A 17,779-nucleotide genomic window follows, 5' to 3' on the forward strand; every position below is an offset into this window, starting at 1 on the left:
CTCTGGGAGGAAGTGGTGGCTCTGAAAAGAGCCTTTTGGTGGTGTTTGTTTGTGATTGAAAAACTTCAAATGGTCAGCACCTACTGCAAAATGTATGGCTGTAATTCCAAAAACGGTTGCAATGCATTTTGTACATTTCTCAAAAAAATCTGACTGCCAGCATAAGTAAGATGAACTCCATCTCTGTGAAAAATGTATGTGCTACGAAACATAATATTTTCATTGTGAAAGGAGGACATGCCAAGATCTCTTAAAAAAGCACAATCAGCCTTATCGACACTGTGCCTCGCTTTCTCCATTTGTGGACCAAGTGAAGAGGAATGTAGCCACATTTTCCTTTGCACAATACGAGAAATAATTACTTGAGAATTTGGAAACATGTCCATGACCTTCCCAAGTCCTTCTTGCATTGCAAATTGCAAAGACATGTCCTAAACTGTTCGTTCTACAATGAATTATAAATATGTCTGGATGATACTGTGTCTCCAAAGTAGCACAGAGTGGTACCAAGTCCAGCCACTTCATTCAACGAGCTCCATTCCAATACACTTCCACATAAGGGAATCCAAGATCTGCAGCTACTCCACAGCGTTCTGCATGCACCTCCAACCAATGTATCCATGAGTCTCCCAAAATCCAGATACTCTGTTTTCTGAAACACACAGCCATAGCTATCTGTTCTTCTCTGAGAAAAAAATCTTTCTAACAAACTCTCTCCTTACACAACACACCCAGTAAATGTTATTGACCAATCCCTTGCTCTACTCATTCTAATTTGCATGTCTCTCTACCCCAAAATCCTGTATGTAATACACGATTTCTGTGGACTACCGACATGTCTGCGGACATATCGAAAATCTGAGCATGTTAAATGTAAATTTAAATAGTGTGCCCCATTTCCCCTATGAGGTTTTTTTTTTTTTTTTGCAGATGCTTGACAGACAACTGTTATTTTGTATTTTTTTTCTTTTTCTTTTCTTAGTTTACTTCTAAAATCTTCACATAACCTTCTACAAAGCAACCCTTACATTCCAGAACAGCATGGCATTTCCCATAAAAGATAAAGAAATGCCATCTTCTTTAAAATAAACAGCATTACTAGAATCAATATTCTCATTATATAAGAACATACCAGCTCAAAGCATGAAAGCACACAGGCATCGGTTGATTGCACGCCTAGCAACGTGTTGCTGAGGACAAAAAACAGAAGTATTGTCCCATATTGCCCTAGGTACTAATCCAGAAAAAATAAGTTTGGCATTTGGAAGGATGTTCATTACTGCTTGAACCAAGTGTTCCAAATCTGCCAACAAAGTAGGGGCACTGACATAGCCCAAATGGAAAGCAGCACAGTGAAAAACTACTACATGGGGACTGTTCATCCTGCCCATATCTTCACAGACTTGTACAATTCCCTGTACATTGCAATCAAGCACAGTGCTCCACACCACCTCCACTCCTTTAACATCAACATGTTTTGCCACATGCCTGCATTAAGCATATTGCTGTAAACCATGCACAAACATATCTCCAAGCATCAACACCCTGACTTTCTCCACCTCTGCCATATTCACTACACACAGCCTCCTTCAACACAATTCCACAACCTCAACACCTGATTGACTAATCCCTACAGTCCCCTTTCCATGCTGGGTTTGCTGGAAAACCCCGGATGTGGCGCGCCTTGTCCGCGGATAGCCGCGGTGTCCGCGGACCGTGTAACTCTTGGACAGCCCTTCTTCCCTTTCCACTTCACTCTCTGTGCCATTCCCTCATTGGATACAGCTAAGCAGTCACACAACCATCTACCAATCACTTCCAAGACCTCTACATCTAACTACATCATCAGAGTTCAGCACTTCAAATGTACTGTTAATCACTCTGAGTACAAGTCTCATATCATTGGAAAGCACCTACTACACAAACTACTGTACAATTCTCCAAGATTTCTACTTGCAGCTGCATGCATATCCACATGCATGAATACAAACCACAGGTATGCATATTTTATGCACAGTACATATACAACTCTTATAAATGCATATAAACAAACTAACTGCCACTTAACCTGTATAGCCTATAAAATTAACTTACTATTATTTTTCCCATCTGCTATAATCAACTGTCACTTCCAAACCTGTCTGCTATCTAAATTCTTATTTTTTGTGCACACACAACTATCTAAAACATTATAATATTAAATGGGAGAAATAACAGTATACTTGTAGAAAAAAACGCTTAGTAGCGTATTATAAAATTAAACACAGCCATGATAAGTTCATGCATCTTTATACACTCACACAGATATACACTATCATTGAAAAGCTCGCAGCTGAAATAACACCACTCCCTGTACATCACATCCTTCTGCTTTATGACCCACACCTTCACAAACGCACACATTCTATGCTTTTCTGTACAGTTTCTGCCATTTACCTTACAAAAATTGCAAAAGTACATCATTATTTCTTCTATCTCCTAACATGCAATTACACAGCCCTAAGAAACCAAGTGAGTTCCATACACTTAGTATTCTATTCATTTGCAAAGCATGTTGAACTAACATATTGTAAGTAAAATATAAAGGCTGCACATAGTTAAAGGAAACTGCATGCACATACTATGTTCAGTTATCAAACAAGAATACTACTACAAAAACATACAAATCAACGTCTAAATTAACATTAGTGCTATAAATACACAAAATTACTAACTTCTTTCTTTTACAATTGCAGTGAAGACCACTCTCCTGAAAAGCAGCAGCATCTGAAGTACAAACAACAACTCAGAAGAAACCTGCTCATTCCAAACAAAAAAGTACAATGCTACCATAATATTCTTACTGTTACTGAAACAAACTGTGGGGTTGATTCATGGAATTTGTGCACCAAAAAACAGAGATTTGAATCATTCTGCCTACAAATACTCATTTGTTAAACAGGGATTTGCAGGTCCAATGGCACATAAATCCCTATTTTTTGGCGCACAAATTACATAACTCAGCCCCTAAAATGTTAGTATTGCAGAACAAAGAACAGTTTTAATTATATACCATTAGATTTATTTTTAGTGCTTCTTCTCACCACTAGCTTATTTTCTACTGTCATCTGAACCCCAGGATACTAGCACACAAATACAAGAATAGCCTTTGCAACTAGTTGTAGATGTCCAATGCACAATAACACACCACCATCAACATCCTTAAAATCATACTCAGACACTCATTCACACAGCACACATACATTGCAGAACAGCCCAACCCATACCTTCTGTTTTTTCAACAGACCCCAAAGAATGCCTTCCAAAAAGCAAGTCCATAGAAAGCAACAAAGGAGTAGAGCAGATGAAAATAAAAGTGTCCAAAATAAGCATCCATCTCTAGTCGAATTTGAACAAAAAGTTCAAACAAAAGATCTAATAGAGTCATTACGCGAAACAAAACAAGCTTCCAGTACAAAAACGTTCTCTCCTCTTTCAAAATGTAAAACGAAACAGAAAGTGATTAACAAGAATTCAGCTACCACTACTGCTAACACTGCTCTGATAAATCTTTATGTAGTGGCAAGTAACCATACCAAAAAAAGAAGTATTTTAGAAAAAATGTTCCGGCACAGAGTCCTTCAGAATCTTATAAAAACAGGAGAGAAATCATGCACAACCCTTAAAACCTACCATAGAAAATTAATCTTAGAAGCTCTCATAGACAGTGCAATCCTTCTCAGAAAGAAGTTATTTATTTTAGTGTTAAACAGAATGAAACCACTAACAAAACTAACTACTAAATTACAAAAAAGACTTCTCAATGAACGGAATGTCAACAAAAATAACTTCTTAAATATCTGTGGAGGTGAATGGAGTCACACCACGAGCACAGAACCATCTTTCAATGAAGAAGCATACAAACAAAAGCAAACAAATACAATTGCCATACATAGCAGTGGAGAAGGGTATGAAAAACATACCATAATGCAACAAGAAAAACTGCTTACAAAAATATCCACAGAAAATTCAGTATCACCTCTGCGTTCGACTGAACCAGAACGTCCAGTATACAAATGACCGTGCACGTCAATGTGTAACATTGCCAAAAAATCTTTCAAATCTTTACGCCAGTTCCTCAATCAGTATGTGAAAGGCAAAGACAAAATCAAAATGAAACTACTACAAAATATAGATACCTGTCCAGTGTGCAAATACACAGGACTACAAGGACATTTATTAGCCTGCATTTCAGGACCTATTTGCAAAAGCACCTTCCATCATATCAACATTATATTAACACATCATTCAACTATAAGAAATCTAGTACAATGCTAAAAGTCCTGTTTTAGCACTAGCCAATTTAAATAACAATCTTCTACATGGCACAGCCAAAGACCTACTCGAAGAAATAGAGCATATCCAGAGAAAATATTTTGGAAGTGTAAGCCACTTACAAAATGCAACAACAGATTAGCAACAATTGTACAGATGGCAACCTTCTACTACACACATACAAAAAAGAAATACTAAAATTTAAAAGTGCATCCTCTGAAGTACCAAACCATGTGTGTGTTTGTTGCCGCAGAACTTTTTATAAAAGTAAAACAAAAACTGTAGACGTAACATACAAAATAGAAGACAATGAAGATTCCAAATGGTTTGAATTAGCTCTCTACCTTATAGCAGAAAACAAATACAAAATGACTGACCCCTTAATACTATGCACTTAGAGCACTACAAATCTTGACAACAACCAAACTCCTCCACGCACCCCACAAATAACTTGGAATTATTCCTGCTACCAAAACCCCTGCAAACCCCCTCTCAATTTATATGAGAGCATCATAATTCAAACAGTGCACCCATTTCAAGCAATAATACGCCTTCAACCAAAAACAGCAAAATTACCTCCCTCTGAATTAGTGAAAGGCATTTGTGGCATAGTAGTTTATTTACCATTAGATGTGAAAGAAAATGTGCACACTCTTGGAGTGCAACGTCCACTAGAGCAATCTTTAATTGTCTTAGTAAATGGTGTACATACAAAAGACAAACAAATTTGGCAACAACTCGTAGACTTACATAAAGTTAGACAAGCCTTGCAATATCTAAAAGACAATAATGAATACTATAAAGAAATGAATATTGAAGAAAACTTGAAGGAAACCACGGATAATTTAAGAGTCACCAGAAACTGGTCAATTTGAACATGATCCTGCTACAGTATCCAATATTTTAGACCATTATACAATTCATCCATTACACTCTAAAGACACCATAGATGATGCACTAGAAACATACAAATGCGACAAACCAAAGGATCATCAATCAGCATATAGGAAAAAAGTATAGAAACACATGCTTTTCCTCTACTCTTTCCTATTGGGAAAGGAGGAAGGGACAATGATAGACACATTCAGATAACAGCATCAAAATACCGCTTGTTACGAATGTATTCTGAAGATCCCAGATTTAGACAAAATGTGAAATACATATTCCACCTACTCTTTGAAAGTGAACTAGCAACTCTATGCTACGGAGATGCACACACATTGAAATCAGGTACCCACTTCCAAAATATGTCAGCTATGTAACTACTACAAAAGGTGCAAGAGAAAGATGAGGTTTTACAATCAAGAATTACAAATCTGTTAGCAAACATGCGTGGTACTAAAGAGTACTGGTTCCGACGTCAATGAGATGTACGTTGTATGATAAGAAACCTTGGCCCACCCACTTGGTTTGTTACATTAAGTTGTGTAGAATATGCATGGGAAGATTTACATGATTTCCTACGCATATCAACAAAAAAATACAAACATAGATATACTAACACCTGGAGAACTTTGCTCTCTAGATCCTGTTAATGTTTCAAGATATTTCCATCATTGCTTCATTGCTATGCTACATTTTATTTGTAATAAAACTGTTCCTCCCCTTGGAGAAGTGCAACACTTCTTTTGGAGAAAAGAATACCAAGCCAGAGGAGCACCACATATCCACATGCTTTTATGGATTAAAGATGCTCCTAAATTTGGTCAAGAGAGTGATGCCACTGTTTTACAGTTTATTGAAAAATATGTCACTTGTGAAATTCCATCAGAAGCAACAAATAGTGAACTTCATGCACAAATTGTACAATTTCAAAGACACAAATGTGGGAAATATTGTTGTTGCTAATACAAAAACAAAGGGAAATACTACACCAAATGCTGCTTTGGTTTCCCTAGATCAGTTACAGAAACAGGTGAAGTGAACAACTTCAGGTCTTCAGTTAGACATAGTGTTAAAGGTAAATCACAGAAGAACACATATTACATAAAAAGAACAGAAGAAGCAAAATATATCAATGATTACAATGCAATCATTGCCCTCTTATGGAATGCAAACATAGATGTGCAGTACATTGCAGACAATTCCCCTGCAGTTGCACGATATGTTACAGCCTACTTAGCAAAAGCAGAAAAAAACAGAGCTTCAAGACCTCTGGGATGACCTATCATCAGACAAAACACTGTCTCAGAAATTGTATAGTTTAGGCATAAAAATGCTCTCTCATAGAGAATACGGCGGCTATGAAGCTGCAGATCGTTTAACCGGTACTGCTTTGTATGGAAAATCTGAAAATATAATATGGCTATGTCTTGGTCCTGCTAAATCTAGAAAAAGAGTTCTCAACTCATACAACAACATAGAAACAATAGCCAAAAATGATCCTAACAGCCAAGACATTTTGAAAAATAATTCACTAGACACAAACTACCCAAACAGAAGTACCACTTTGGAAACTGCGTGTCTATACCACATAGCACGCAACCTTACATACAAAAATAATATAAAACCCGGTGAAAATAAAGGTAGATACAGAGTGACAAATTGTGAAGGCAGCTTAGTGAAACTTACAAAACAAAGCATAATTAATCATATCAAATTGTCATTAAAAACTCCTCAACATAAAGAACTATATTACATGTCCCTGCTACAACTTATTAAACAATGGAGAAAAGAAGAAAAGTTACTGGATATTTATGACTCCTATAAAGATGCTTTCAAAGCAAATGAAAGCACTACAACTGATGTAAACTTTACACAGTAAAAAACAATGTTGCACAATGAACAGCGACACGAAGAAGAACTCCAAGCCCAACTAGACAAGGCCACTCCCAACAGTAGTCACCCTGCTGTAACAGGAAGCCAAGAACCACTGGGACAGCCACTAATAGCAAATGAGGCAGAATTAGCTATGACAGAAGTAGAACACACCATGTCTCACTATGAAAACTGTACTGCAATCAAAACTGAAGAATGAGCAGCGTAGCATTTTTCAAGAAGTTACAAAATAAATTGCACCTGGTGTACAACATGAAAATATAAATGTACCGGCCAAAATTACAAACCTATACTACTATACATCAGTGGTCAAGCTGGTTCAGGTAAAAGATTCTTAATCAAAATCATAAGCAAGTTCCTTCAACAATTGACAAACAACAAACTGTCAGCTGTTTTAACTGCCCCAACATGTTTAGCTGCCTACAACATAGGCGGTGTCACTTTCCACCAATTACTACTCCTTCCAGTAGAACACCAAAACAAATTAGAATATTACAAACTTTCTACAGAAGCTGCAATGGAACTATGCAGAGTGTTAAAACATATGAAAATGCTACTAATAGATGAAGTGAGCATGGTCTCCTACCTAATGTTGGCTTTGATTCACCCCAGATTACAAGAAGTACTCAAAACAAACTACAAAGTGCTCTTTGGAGGAAAACACATTATCGTTTTCAGATATGTTCTTCAATTGACACCAGTAAAAGGTGAACCTATTTTTAAAACCTTAGGACACAAACTGTGCCGTAAAACTTTGGCCAACATTTCCAATAAAGAGAATTAACAGAAAACATGCGCCAATCTGCAGACCTCACCTAAGCCAACATTTTAAAAAGTATTAGAGTTGGTGTACTATCTCAAGAAGCACAATCAATATTAAAAACCCAGCACATCCATGCACTTTATGGCCATAACTCATGTGCTACTGAAGTCATGGAACTATTACCACTCAAAAATGTCAATAGTATGTCCTTGATTCCAACTCTTGCAAGTTGTTCCAAATTCAATGAAACAATGTTGAAAAAAGAAATGCAACCAATAATTGAAATTTGAGCCACAGACAAAATGGATGTACATAGTATGACACTAACCATGTGCCAACAAGCCACAACAAGACTAACAGGCCGATTCATGAAATTAATGTGCGCTGAAAATTCACGCGCAAGATTCATGGAAGTCTGTGCGCAAGTAAAATCTGGGATGTGCACTAAAAATCTGCGTCACGCACGCCGGCGCACAGGTCATCTAACGGCGTGCGCTACGGCCACAGCGAAAGCGCACATAGCGCGGCGCACATAACAAAAGTAGGCGTAACACGGGGCGTGACACGCGGAATGGGGAACAACGCGTGAAAATGTGGGCGTCACAGGGGAAGTACAGGAGGCAAGTGCGCGGAACGCCCACACGCCCGCCTACAACACGTATTCATGGAATCGAATAGGGCAAACCAGCGCACAGGCGAAGACGCGCACAGGCCTAAACACGTCCGTCACGCGAAGGCAGGTGCTAGCATCCCTGCGCATGAAAAAAATGTGTGCCAAAATGTGCGCTAACAAAAAGTATGTATATACAGCTCTGATGATTGTCCCATACTGTGGCCCTCTAGGACAAATGACGTGCAAAAAGGTACGCGACAAACACGGACACCCGCTGTGTCAAAGATAGCGTGTGCATGTATTTCAGGGCTGCGCTGTAAGTTTCACACGCGATTGGCCTTGGGCGAGCGGGGTGCGTGTAAATCTGGGGTTCGCGGGAAGTTTCACACGCGATAGGCCCTGTGCGAGTGGGGTGCGTGTATTCCTGGGGTTTGCATGAAGTTGCACACACGATTGGCCTGGGTACGTGTAAATCTGGGGTTCGCGGGAAGTCTCATACGCAATAGGCCCTGTGCGAGTGGGGTGCGTCTATTCCTGGGGTTTGAGTGAAGTTTCACACGCGATTGGCCTGGGTACGTGTAAATCTGGGGCGCGCGGGAAGTTTCACACGCGATTGCCCTTGGGCAAGTGGGGTACGTGTATTTCTGGGGTTCGCGGGAAGTTTCACACGCGATTCCAGCAGGGTACATGTATTTCTGGGGTTCGCGGGAAGTTTCACACGCGATAGGCCCTGTGCGAGATAGGGTACGTGTATTTCGGGGGTGCGCGGGAAGTTTCACACGCGATAGGCCCTGTGCGAGTGGGGTACATGTATATCTGAGGTGCAGGAGAGTTCTACACATGAATTGGCAGTGTGGGTCCTCCCAGTTGTTCCCTCTACACCCTCCACGGCCCCTGCAGGCAGCCCACACCACAGGGGACTACCCTGCACCCCTGGTCATGTCCCCCAGGCAGCCCATCCACCATGGGCATGCCCCCCAGTCAAGCCACATGTCAGCTTGCACTACTGATCACCAACGCATGACCCCCTCCACCCCCACTCCCCAGCACTTAGGGGCACCTGCCAGCAGGTCCCCACTCATGTCCCCTTGCACGCCCACCCCCCAGCAGTGCAGGGCACCTGCCAGCAGGCCCCCACTCATGTCCCACTCATGTCCCCTTGCAATCCCACCCCCCCAGCAGTCAGGGGCACCTGCCAGAAGGCCCCCACTCATGTCCCCTTGCACCCCCACTCCCCAGCACTGAGGGGCACCTGCCAGCAGGCCCCCACTCATGTCCCCCAGCACCCCCACCCCCCAGCACTGAGGGGCACCTGCCAGCAGGCCCCCACTCATGTCCCACTCATGTCGCCTAGCACCCCCACCCCCCAGGCAGTGCAGGGCACCTGCCAGCAGGCCCCCACTCATGTCCCACTCATGTCCCCTTGCACCCCCACCTCCCAGCAGTGAAGGGCACCTGCCAGCAGGCCCCGACTCATGCCCCACTCATGTCCCCTTGCACTCCCACCCCCAGCAGTGCAGGGCACCTGCCAGCAGGCCCCCACTCATGTCCCCTTGCACCCCCACCCCCCAGCACTGAGGGGCACCTGCCAGCAGGCCCCCACTCATGTCCTCCAGCACCCCCACCCCCCAGCAGTCAGGGGCACCTGCCAGCAGGCCCCCACTCATATCCCACTCATGTCCCCTAGCACCCCACCCCCCAGCAGTGCAGGGCACCTGCCAGCAGTTCCCCACTCATGTCCCACTCATGTCCCCTTGCACCCCCACCCCCCAGCACTGAGGGGCACCTGCCAGCAGGCCCCCACTTATGTCCCACTCATGTCCCCTTGCACCCCCACCCCCCAGCAGTGCAGGGCACCTGCCAGCAGGTCCCCACTCATGTCCCCTTGCACCCCCACCCCCCAGCACTGAGGGGCACCTGCCAGCAGGCCCCCACTCATGTCCCCCAAAACCCCCACGCCCCAGCAGTCAGGGCACCTGCCAGCAGGCCCCCACTCATGTCCCACTCATGTCCCCTTGCACCCCACCCCCCAGCAGTGCAGGACACCTGCCAGCTGTCCCCCACTCATGTCCCACTCATGTCCCCTTGCACCCCCACCCACCAGCAGTGCAGGGCACCTGCCAGCAGGCCCCCACTCATGTCCCCTTGCACACCCACCCCCCAGCAGTCAGGGGCACCTGCCAGCAGGCCCCCACTCATGTCCCAAAACACCCCCACACCCCAGCAGTGCAGGGCACCTGCCAGCAGGCCCCCACTCATGTCCCCTAGCACCCCCACACCCCAGCACTGAGGGGCACCTGCCAGCAGGCCCCCACTCATGTCCCCTTGCACACCCACCCCCCAGCAGTCAGGGGCACCTGCCAGCAGGCCCCCACTCATGTCCCCTAGCACCCCCACACCCCAGCAGTGCAGGGCACCTGCCAGCAGGCCCCCACTCATGTCCCACTCATGTCCCCTTGCACCCCCACCCCCCAGCAGTGAAGGGCACCTGCCAGCAGTCCCCCACTCATGTCCCCTTGCACCCTCACCCCCCAGCACTGAGGGGCACCTGCCAGCAGGCCACCACTCATGTCCCCCAGCACCCCCACATCCCAGCAGTCAGGGGCACCTGCCAGCAGGCCCCCACTCATGCTCCACTCATGTCCCCTTGCACCCCCACCCCCCAGCAGTCAGGGGAACCTGCCAGCAGGCCCCCACTCATGTCCCACTCATGTCCCCTTGGACCCCCACCCCCCAGCAGTGCAGGGCACCTGCCAGCAGGCCCCCACTCATGTCCCACTCATGTCCCATTGCACCCCCACCCCCAGCAGTGCAGGGCACCTGCCAGCAGGCCCCCACTCATGTCCCACTCATGTCCCCTTGCACCCCCACTCCCCATCAGTGCAGGGCACCTGCCAGCAGGCCCCCACTCATGTCCCCTTGCACCCCCACCCCCCAGCACTGAGGGGCACCTGCCAGCAGGCCCCCACTCATGTCCCCCAGCACCCCCACCCCCCAGAAGTCAGGGGCACCTGCCAGCAGGCCCCCACTCATGTCCCACTCATGTCCCCTAGCACCCCCACCCCCCAGCAGTGCAGGGCACCTGTCAGCAGGCCCCCACTCATGTCCCCTTGCACCCCCACCCCCCAGCACTGAGGGGCACCTGCAAGCAGGCCCCCACTCATGTCCCCCAGTACCCCCACCCCCCAGCAGTCAGGGGCACCTGCCAGCAGGCCCCCACTCATGTCCCCTAGCACCCTCACCCGCCAGCAGTGCAGGGCACCTGACAGCAGGCCGCCACTCATGTCCCACTCATGTCCCCTTGCACCCCCACCCCCCAGCAGTCAGGGGCATCTGCCAGCAGGCCCCCACTCATGTCCCCTTGCACCCCCACCCCCAGCACTGAGGGGCACCTTCCAGCAGGCCCCCACTCATGTCCCCTTGCACCCCCGCCCCCCAGCAGTGAAATGGTGATCTCATGACACAAACCAAAACCCAACTATGTACATCAACACATGTCCGCCACACGAAGGCAGGCGGTAGCGTCCCTGCGCATTAAAAAAATGTGCGCTAACAAAAAGCACGTATATACAGCTCTGATGAATGTCCCATACTGTGGCCCTCTAGGGCAAATGACGTGCAAAGGGGTCGCGACAAACACGGACACCCGCTGTGTCAAAAATAGCGTGTATTTCGGGGGTGCGCGGGAAGTTTCACATGCGATTGTGCCTGGGCGAGCGGGGTACGTGTACTTCAGGGGCTCGCGGGAAGTTTTACACGCGATTGGGCCTGGGCGAGCGGGGTACGTGTATTACTGGGGTGGGCGGGGAAGTACAGGAGGCAAATGCGCAGAACGCCCACACGCACGCACCAAAAAAGATGCGCTAATCCAGAAACACGTACGCCAGCAGGAAGCAGGCATACGTGGGCCTGCGCAGCATAAAAGTGCGCACAAACAACAAGCAAGCTCAGACGCCAGGATAAACATACCATTCCTAGCACCAGTGGTTGTGGGATACCGCAGGAGGAGGAGGAGGACAGTCAGGCCCAGAATTTTCACACCCAGAACCAGCCTTTTTGGCATGCCTGACAGCAGGCCCCCACTCATGTCCCAATCATGTCATGCCTGATGACCAGGTGTATGGGAGGTACAGGTTTCCACCTCACATAATACTCGACCTGGTCAGTGAGTGGGAGGATGACCTCACATCACCCACCCTCTGCTCCCAAGCACACAGCCCCCTAGAGAAGGTCCTCAATGTACTGCACTTTTTGGCCACTGGATCATTTCAGCGGACAAGTGCCATAATGGGGGGCTGTCACAGGCCACGCAGTCACGCTGCCTACACCAGGTCTTGGCCATCATGACTGCACGCCCATCAGTCCGCAGGCACATATACCTGCCCAGAACACCTGCAGAAAGGCAGGCTGCAATCCAGGATTTCTACGGGGTGGCACAATTTCCCAAAGTCCTAGGTGCCATTGATTGCACCCATGCGGCTCTACGTCCCCACAGGGCATCAGAGCACATCTAAAGAAACCGCAAGCACTGGCATTCCATCAACGTGCAGGTAGTATGTGATGCCAAGGGAATCATCACCTCAGTATATGCCAACTATCCAGGGTCCACCCACGACAGTTTCATTTACAGAATGTCAACCCTAAACCGGGACCTAGAAGCTGGGCGGCATGGCGACACACGGCTGCTTGGTGAGTATAAATGCCACAGCACATGCATGCATGCCAGATACTGTGTAATGTCACAACTCCACTAATGATACCAATCACCTCCTCCCCAGGGGACAGTGCCTACCCTCTGAGCACCGACATGATGACCCCAATTCGGAACCCCACCTCGCCACCCGAGGTAAGATACAACACAGCCCATATTGCAACCCGGGGCATAGTGGAGCGCACATTTAGAGTGCTCAAGTCACGCTTTCGCTCCCTTGACCGTTCTGGCGGGCAGCTGTTATACGCTCCCCCAGTAGTGTGCAGGATCATAGTGGCAGCATGTGTCCTGCACAACGTTGCAACACGCCGGGGCCTGCCGGTGGACATGGTGGTGCCCCCACATCCCGAACCACATGCACGCCCGCTGCACATGGGAGGGGAAAGGGCACGGGGTGAGGCAGCCTGAACACAGCTGGTGGCTAATTACTTCAATTAGAATCACACCCCTGTGGAGTGCACACAGCCCTGCCACATAGCAGCTGACAATCAATGATGATGACATAAGGGACAGTCAACTGTCACAACCATACCAGCCTGAGATTGGTCACCTGGAAGTGTCACAATGTGTGCATCCCTACCTACAGAAACACCACCAATGCTGTATCATCAAAAGACACATATGCTGCCAAATGCATTACCCCCTTGCAAAATACAACATGAGAACAATTCCATGTCACCCAACCCCTCCCCAGCACCGCCACCCAACACACCACGGCATGTCATGCTATGTGAGAGCAAACAAAGCAATCCCGAAAACCTGACACAAGTGTCACGAAGTACAGTGTCCCTAATGCAAACTGGCCACACACAATAGGCTCCTAGTAATGTTGAACTAACAACACACATGACTAAATACTTACCAACAATACAATGCAGCTACACAAGCACAAACACAACTAAAACATGACAGTACTAAGTTAAAGTAGTCGTAGTCTTACAACCTGAGTATGCCACCACATTGCCCCCTTCCAACTGTAGTGTTGCAGGCTTCAAAAATTGTCTGTGTACTGCATACAACATGAACTCCATCTCCAAACTAGACAGGCTTGGGAAGACATGAGGAATGAACCTGCAAATTTAGAGGGAGACATGGAAGCAGAAGCATACATAATTCCAACATGCAGTGTAGAATACAACAACAAAATACAGAAGGAATGTCTACACAGTATTGACTACAGACTGCCCACACAGCTCATGGGAGCCCAACATCACTGTGTACATCACTGTCACTTGGTCACACCCTTTGCAAACCCATGGAAACGGGAAGCAGGAGGGGTGTGTGTCTCACGAACCCAAGCATCGAACCCAAACTCAGGACAAGCCAGCATGTGCCCAGCTGGAATACAGTGGATGCCCTCGGGAGCCACACAAGGCAACACACTGTCAAAAAATAATAAAAAATAAAAAATAAAAAATAAAAAAATAAAAAATAAAAAATAAAAATAAAAAATGGCCATGTGGGGGCCAGGGGTAGGGGGAGGCAACCCAGGAGGTCCGAGGACAGGGTGCGCACCAACAGCCGCCTGTGTGGATGTTGGAAAAAAAAAAAACACCTCCATGGGCTCATGGCCTGCACAGCTATGCCAATGTGGGAGAACTGCTGCTGTCGCTCTCATCACCCTCTGCTGCTGCCACAGGAGGTGGTGGTGCTATGTGAGGCAGCCCACGCAAAGCCCTGGTATGGTCCTCCATGGCAGCAAGCATGCGGTTGTGGAAGGTCTCGTTCTGGAGGATTATAGTGCGTAGATCCCCATGCAGCACCTGACGTGATGCCCGGATCTCCTCCCGAGTTGCCTGCATCTCAGCTGAGAGCGAACGTGTGAGCCGCTCCAGCTGCTGTTCTGTCCTCAAGTTAATAGAAGTCTCAAGGTCAACAAGAGTCTCCCTGAGGTGATGGAGTTCTACCCTCAGGGCTTCCCTGTGGCCCTGGGACTCTATTGATATCGATTGGCGTAGAGTCTCCAGTGCCGCCCGTCTTTCCCTGTTGGACGCCATCATGCCCCCCCTGTGAGGTTGGAAAATGGAGTCTGTTGCCTGCTGTAGTTGCTCCATCTGCCTTTCAGGGGGGACAATGGAAGTGGCCACCCTCTCCATTGCTTGAGCCATCATCGCAACTGATGCTGCCTGTTGGGTTGCCATACCGTACATGGATTGTTCCCATGCGGTATTGCCTGGTGGCGTACGGCCACCACGTTGGCGGGCACCACATCTGTTTGGGGCAAGGCAATCTGCGCCTTGCTGTGCCGGCACTGCCTGAGGCTGCAGGACTGCATTCCCCCTCTGATCTGCTGGCCCAGGAACAGGATCAGATGTTGTGGAGTGTGACCCTGCACTCGTAACCACCAAAGGCTGACTAACCAACACTGACATCCCCATAGAGGGTTCTACCCCTGGTGCAGGTGGGTTGGACAGAACAGAACCCCTTCCAGAAACACTTACATGCAACGCCACATAGGTCTCATCATCCGAATCAGCACCTGAATAGAGGTCTGGGGCGGTGCACCCAGAGACACCCCTGGACAGAATCATCTGCAGCAAGAGTGGTATCTCACCCACCACGTCCCCCACTGGTGGCCGGTTGTGCCTCAGGTTCCTCTTGGGTCTGCACCATCTCCTCAACCTCAACAGCATCAAGTGCGTCATCCCCTGCAAAAACATGAAAGACAAAAAATGGAAACAGGCATTAGCACCATAGCACACAAATAGGCCTGACAAGCTACAGAACCAGAACATGATTTACACATGTCCCACATGACTATAACCCTCCCATGCATGCACTGTCACAGAGTTGGAAGGGGAGGCAAAAGTCAGACACTGATGACACCAAGATGGAAGAGCAACACATTTGCTGCATTCTGGTTAGCACTGCCATCACACATTGGCCTGTGAGTGGCATGTCCTATACACATAAATGACACATGCCATCACACAGATGGCATGTACCATAGCCATGGTACATTCCACAAGTACATCCATATGTCAGTGAATGAGTACTGTCACCCATCCATGTGAGATGGACATGAAGAGATGAACAATGCCACATAGTGTGAAAAGATACGCCATGTGCCACACACTGCAACACATCCAGTGTACAAAAATACAGTGATTGCAGAGCCATGTACACATCAATGGTTGTGCACTTCAACATGACAGGAAACAACTAGCATGTTCCACATTCAAACAGGCCCAAAAACATCATGTGATCAGGACAATACTCATTCAGCCTGAATGGTCAAATCATTCAACTACCAAGGTGACACACGTGGGCCAATGTGGGGTTCTTCAATGACAGAAGCATGTCACATATGTCACAATAGGGATGAGGAATGTGTTGCAAAATTGGGAGAATCGAAACAATCAGCCTGAAAGAACACTGAAAAATACAAACAATGTTGTTGCATGATGCCACCTCAAGGGCAACTGCCATAATGTTGGGCTAAATTACTACTGTGGGCAGAAGGGATAGTGTCACACCCAAATTCAAGGCCGCAAAATGTTTTGGATGAAGCCCATGGGTGACCCATACTACTCAGTCACACACAACCTCACCTGCCACTCAATCAGAACCCGTCACCCAAACAACATACACATGCATTACACACACACGCATGGGCACTCACCGGACAATGTGTCATAATCGGGTAGTTCTCCCACACCTCGGATCTGTTCCTCTGTGACGAAGGTCCCAGCAACAGACTCATGTTCAGTGAGTTCGTTGTCCTCTTGTGGAGACCCACCGCCAGACACCAGATTAGCGGCATGACTTGAGGCCAGCTTGTTCTTTGCTCTGCGTTTCAGGTCGTTCCACCACTTGTAGCAATCATCAGCTGAGCGCCTCCCATATCCAAGGGCACTTATGTGGTTGCCGATGGTCTGCAGTGTGCCTTACGTTGACCAGGTGTGGTCTTGGATGCTGCAGTCACCACCATTTTGTGGCTATGTGCCAACACAGAGCTCACGAGTGCATCAAGTTCCGAATCATTGAAGCAAGGCTTCCTTGAGGTACCGGAGTGTGTAGCCATGCCTCGGGTCTCAGCCTGTCATGCCAGAGCACCCTTCTTCCTCTTTTTAGAAGGTGGAGCGGAGCCAGAGTGGCTAACGCTGCTCTGGTCAGTAGGGGCAGAATCACCGGTGGACTGGGTTGTTGGAGTGTGCGAATGCACATTGACCATACGACTTGGTGCAGGCATTGTCTGAAGTGTGATGTTGGCAGGGGGACCATCAGTATGATGGACCAGGACCGACACTGTCCTGGCTGGGAGAGTCAGAGCTGGGGCGGATGGAGCTGCAGCTGCCCCTGCAGCCTCACCACCCTGCATACTTGGGGCAGCAGATGACATAGCTGCCCCAGATCCACGTGGCTTGGTGACAACTTGCAGCGCCACATGTGGGTTAGACTTGTTGACCTGGAAGTCAGCCAGGGAGTCATCCTGTGCCGGGTCAGGTGCCACAATGGGCTGGTCCAACAAGAGCTGAGCTGGGATGGTCTCAGCCATGTTTCCCTCAACCATGGGGGGGCATGGGTGTCCCTGATTGGTCCGCCGCACATGGGGGTATAGGGGCACCCTGCAAATCCCGGCCACGTCCGCTACCGCGCC

The sequence above is a fragment of the Ambystoma mexicanum genome, chromosome 8, assembly GCF_040938575.1.
Source record: "Ambystoma mexicanum isolate Mex_15411 chromosome 8, UKY_AmexF1_1, whole genome shotgun sequence".
Taxonomy (NCBI): Eukaryota; Metazoa; Chordata; class Amphibia; order Caudata; family Ambystomatidae; genus Ambystoma; species Ambystoma mexicanum.